This window comes from Eriocheir sinensis, chromosome 4 (assembly GCF_024679095.1).
Source record: "Eriocheir sinensis breed Jianghai 21 chromosome 4, ASM2467909v1, whole genome shotgun sequence".
Taxonomy (NCBI): domain Eukaryota; kingdom Metazoa; phylum Arthropoda; class Malacostraca; order Decapoda; family Varunidae; genus Eriocheir; species Eriocheir sinensis.
The window spans coordinates 9,890,335-9,896,334 of record NC_066512.1 but is presented as its reverse complement, the minus strand read 5'-3'; positions in this window follow the sequence as shown (position 1 = coordinate 9,896,334).

The following is a 6,000-nucleotide window of genomic DNA, read 5'->3' as shown; positions in this document are numbered from 1 at the left end:
TAAGATCGGATATGTAAGCGGGAAGAGGGTCAGTGAGGCGTCAGCAATGAAAATTCACCTCCACCTCCTCCTCTCTCGCTCTTACTTCTCACTCCTCATCCTCCTCTCTCCTCCTCCTCCTCCTCCATTTTGTTCTTTTTTAGGCATTCTCTCTTTGTTTTTTCCCTTTATCCTGCAACTCGACTAAAATAGTAAATGAGATTTCTTTTATCCATGGCCAAGGTTGAATTTCTCATACAGAGTTAGTCTGTTCTCAGATGCATACCAGTCTGTGCGTGTGTCTGTTTGTTTTTCATTGTCGTCCTAGTTTTGTCTTTATTTACCTTCCTCACTATCCTTACTTCAGGCATGGCATGACCCCACGACCCCACACACACACACACACACACACACACACACACACACACACACACACACACACACACACACAGGACTGGCACGAACTTTTGCTCAAGGCCCTGTATACTACAAAATAAGGAAACACACACACACACACACACACACACACACACACACACACACACACACACACACACAGGACTGGTCAGAACTTTTGCTCAAGGCCCCTATATACTACAAAATAGGGAAAACACACACACACACACACATACACACACACACACACACACACACACACACACACACACACACACAAGACCCAGTTATAGTCATTACCATACATATTATACCTTCCAATATCTTCTTCCTGATCCTCCTACTCTTCTTCCCACTCCGTATCCATTCCATATCCTCTTCATCTCCTGTATCCCTCGTCCCTCTTGTCCTCCATTTTTCTCCACTTTCATGTATTTGTATTATATTTCACATTTTTTTGTGTGTTCATTTTTCTTCTTCTTTCTCCTCCTCCTCTCCTTCCTCTTTTCCTTCATTTTCTGTTTTTCCATCCTCATTCTGTTTCTTATTATACTTACATTATTTTTTTCTTAATTTTATTTCATTCACTCTCCTCCTCTCTCTTACCCTCCTAATATTTCCCCTCCTTAATTCTCTTTCCTCCATCTCCTCCCCTCTACTTACTCCTCCTCTACCTCATCTTATCCTCCTCCTCCTCCTCCTCCTCCTCCTCCTCCTCCCTCCACCTCCTCTCTCCTTCTCCTTCTGGCCCCATCATCAGTAATGGGACAACAACTAGGGTGTTTGTTGGGTGTGTGGGGCACTTAATGAAGCAATGTTGTGCTCACCTACATTACCGATAATCAATGTCACACATGATACCTGGTGAGCTTGCTTGGGAGGGAATTAGGGTGGTGAAATTGAAACAGGAAGGAGAAGAAAAAGAAGAGGAAGGAGAAAAATAAAATATAAATGTTAAAATAAGAGTTAGAAAATAATAGAAAAGAGAGTAATAGTAATAGTAAGTAATAGCAGTAGGAGGAGGAGATGGGGTATTAGTAGGAGGAGGAGTAGGAAGAGGATGAGGAGGAGGAAGAAGAGGAGGAGGAGGAGGAGGAGGAGGAGACAAGAACGTGTTAATGGTTTTAGTTTTGTGGTTGGGTTGGACATGATGATGATGGTGAGAGAGAGAGACAAGCAACAAATATACACAAAGACAGATGGAAGGTGAAAAATAAGATAGTGAGCAAATTCAGGTCCTACTTCAAACAAACAACACCAAATCAGTCCTCTTTCAGCACCTTTTCCAGCCGTGTCCTTCATTGGAGTCCCTTTTAACAATCTCACTTTGGGTCACCCGCCGCCTCAGGCACATCAGTATGCGTAGCCGTGGTCCCTCATGGCTCACCCAGACACCCTTACTTTCACCTTAGTTTAGGCTCGCCAAATACTTTTAGTTTTTTGGCTCAAATTCTGTGTCTCTTCTCTCTCTCTCTCTCTCTCTCTCTCTCTCTCTCTCTCTCTCTCTCTCTCTCTCTCTCTCTCTCTCTCTCTATCTCTCTCTCTCTCTCTCTATCTCTCTCTCTCCTCTCTCTCTCTCTCTCTGTCTCTCTCTCTCTCTCTCTCTGTCTCTCTCTCTCTCTCTCTATCTCTCTCTCTCTCTCTCTTGCTCTCTCTCTCTCTCTCTTGCTCTCTCTCTCTCTCTCTTGCTCTCTCTCTCTCTCTCTTGCTCTCTCTCTCTCTCTCTTGCTCTCTCTCTCTCTCTCTGGCTCTCTCTCTCTCTCTCGATGTCTGTTTTCTGCTTTTATTATTCTAGTTTTCCTCTCTCCTGCGTTCTTTCCCCCTCTGTTTGGTTACTGTTTATATTCCGTCTCACCTCTCTCCCTTCTGGCTCTCTTCCCCTCCATTCCAGCCCCAATCAGTTCTTTCCTTCTTTTCATTTTTTGTCTCCAGTGTCAGATTTTATTTTATCCTGTTTCCTCTCTCCTATGTTCTCTGCTGTTTCCTCCTTCTCTGATTCTCTTGCTTACCTGTAACCCTCCCTTTCTATGTCATCCTCTTCATCTCATTACTTTCCTCTCCTTCTTCATCCCTCTAAATTTGCTCTCCACCTTTCTCTCTCTTCCCATTGTCTTCCTCCCCTTCCATAGTGTCAGTCTCTTACCGCTTCTCCTCCTCTTCTATGCCTTCATTTCACTTTCCCTCTCCTCCTCCATCTCACTCTTTCCCTCCATCTCACCTTCCCTCTCCCTATCCTCCTCGTTCTCAGCTCTAGTCCCGCATTCTTACCTTTCATCTCGTACATTTCCCTCCTCTCGTCTTCTTTCTCTTCCTAGTCCCTTTCATTCTCATCCTTGTTTTTCATTGCACACCTTTCTTCCTCTCCAATCTTTCATTTCTTTAACTTTCCTTCATTTTTTTCTTTCCATATCTCTCCTTGCTTTCCACAGCCCTATTATTGCCATCCCCTCCTTCCTTCCTTCCTTCTTTCCTTCCTTCCTTTCTTCATCCTTCTAGCCCCGCTCCTTCCTATCTCCTTTCTTGTGTTTGCTCTCATCGACCTTACCTCTTCAATTCAGCTCTCTCTCTCTCTCTCTCTCTCTCTCTCTCTCTCTCTCTCTCTCTCTCTCTCTCTCTCTCTCCTCTCTCTCTCTCTCTCTCTCTCTCTCTCTCTCTCTCTCTCTCTCTCTCTCTCTCTCTCTCTCTCTCTCTCTCTCTCTCTCTCTCTCTCTCTCTCTCCTCTCTCTCTTTATCTATCTATCTATCTATCTGTCCTCTATCTCTATCTCTCTCTCCGTGAAGCTGAAATACGACTCAGTTATCTCAAATATTAATCTCAATAGAACTTCAAGCCTTCCCTGCTCTTACATTGATTACCTTCCTTCTATCCTTCCTCCTCCCTTTCATCCTTCCTTGTATGTACGTCCTTCCTTCCTCCTTCTTCATTCATTTTCCTTCTCACCCTTTCTCCATACTATCACTGCATATAATCATCATTCTTTGTTCAATTAAACTTATGTAAGCCAGAGAGGTTGTAGATTTACATAGACATCAGACCACCTGGACCCCATGGTCCAGACTAAGTGGTCTGTCCTTAACCCTAGAACGTAACCATGGGGTATGAGATACTGATGAATGACGTCATTATACATTGTGTACCGGTTCCGGTGCTCTGAGGGTACCCACCTCCTCAGTAGCTACATGTACCTTTCCCGGCAATGATGTGGGGAAGGGTCCACGTTGTCTCTTCTCATCTGCTCCTTTGTTGTGAGCCTACATTCGTGTGCAGCATGCCCATGGTTAGTGATACTGGGGTGTTGTACATGTTCTAGGATATTGTTTACTGTGCTTTTTAGTGATCCTTACCATACTGATGGATCTGGGACCTGGGAGAATAAACCACAAGAGTTTGAAGCCATCGGATTGATAATTTTTTTAAAATTTTTTTTTTTAAATTTTTGACCATTTTCCTTTTAGTAACATTTTTCAGTACAATTTTCATACCAAAACAATACGTTTTCAGTTCTTAATATTAGTCAAGTAAGTTGATATGTAACTTTATTCCATTAAACTTTACATTTAATTTTTTTTTTTTCAAAATCGGTATGATGCCCATGGTTAGTGATGGTGTGACTTTTTCTAAGGTTAGTGTTAGGGTTAGAAACCTAAGTGATTTACGGTAATCAGATGGCTCCAAACGTTGCTTTTCTACTCCTAGTTAATAAGTTCAAAAAGTGACGGTCGAGCTTATTTTAAAGGAGTCAATCGTATTTACATTGAACCACTGATGGTAGGAGCTTATTCCATTCTCACTTTTCACAACGTTGGTGTGAAAAATTTGGTGATCTGATTTACTTGTCTACATTTGAGTTTTGGCTGTTGTTCCTCGTTCGCAAAGTGTCATCGATCATAATAATTTTGTTCTGTCTGCATTCGTGAAACCATTAAGTATTTTAAAACATTCCGATCAGTTTTCCTCGGAGGACGTTTCTCAGAGAACATGTAAAGGGTGGAAAGCCTTTCTTCGTAGGATTTGTTGCGCAAGGAAGGTCATTTTTTGTTGCCCCGACGCTGAACTTCCTTCTAGTTAGCAATGTCCTTTACTTGGTGGAGACCAAACTGTACCACATATTCCAAGTGGGGTCTGGCTAAACTATTGTAGAGCTGGAAGTATTACATCTTTATTTTTTTTGAATAAAAGTTTCTTTTAATGTTTAACTTTCTGTTCGCTTTATTTGCTGCGCCGATACGTGATGTGAGAATCTGAGTTTGACGCGATTTTAATCCCAGATCCCTTGACGCGTACAGACACTTGTGGAGTTTAACGCCACGTATTTCATAATCAGACTTCTTATTTTTGTTCCCAACCAGGACCTGGCACTTGTCTACGTTAAAGGCATCTCCCATTTATCCGACCAAGCTGAAATTTTGTGCAAATCCTCTTGGGCTTTGCTTGTCTTCGTCAGTGAGAACCGGGTTACCAATCTTGTGTCGTGCAAATTTACTAAATGCGATTATTAGATTATATCCCGTCGTTGATGTAAATGAAACACTGGGCAAAAACCAAAACCACGAGGACCCATTGACCAGCGCCCACTCTGAAGTTAAATCCGTCATCACCAACTCTTTGTTGTCTGTTTGCTTAACCAATTCGCGATCCATTAGTTTACTTGACCGTAATGCCTATTTAGCTTTAATTTATAAAGTAATTTATAATGTAGGACTTTATCAAACGCTTTCACAAATCAAGATAGACTACGTCCACTGGTTGGTTATCATAAATTGAAAGAGATCGTTATAAACGGTCAGTAAGGTTTAACAGGCAGGATCTTTGTTACAGGAAGCCATATTTGTGAATCCCCCAATTAATGAGTGGCTTTTCGAGGTAACTCACAATTTGTCTCTAATTATGCTCTCGAGTAACACCTGGTGAAGTTACCTAATGGGTCGGTAGTTACCTGGTATTTTTTTTTGTCTCCTTTCTTAAAAAATCGGTGTCGTTAACCTTTTTCCAATCCGAAGGGACGATGAAGAGCCATCTGCTAAAAGTACTGATTAAATAAAATAAAGAGAGAGGCCACGAGGAGTGCTGGCGTTCCACTGGCGACCCACTCTTGCGCGGAGCAGGTCATGACACGGCACCTGCCGGTGAACTCAGGCAACAGAGTCACCAGTGCAGGAAAATGCACGGGCAATCGTTTCTGGCTGACTAAACGTGGCTGATTAGTTTAATTATAAACTACAGCCTCAAACAACGCCAGAATACAATGGCAGCAACAAATATAAGAACTCGAGGGTCTATAAGTTAACATTCTCAGCTGAGGGATGAGGGGTGGCAACTGTAGCCGCCCAGCCAGGCCGCGGGGCAGCTAGGCGAGGCCCCCAAGGCGGGAAGCACAAAGAGACAATAGCCCAACTTCCTCACAGCAGAGGCGTACACGCTGCAGTAATGCACACACTAATGTGCACCAGCACTAAGTGGAGTGGTGACTCCTGAAAACACGTAATAGCAGGTAAAACAGCGGGCGACCCGCACAAGAATGCACTCCTTGGCATCTTACGCCGGTCGCCTAGGCAACGAACCTACAAGTCATCATGACCCGCCCCGCGCCTAGGTCACGTGACGAACTAGGAAAACGCGTCTAA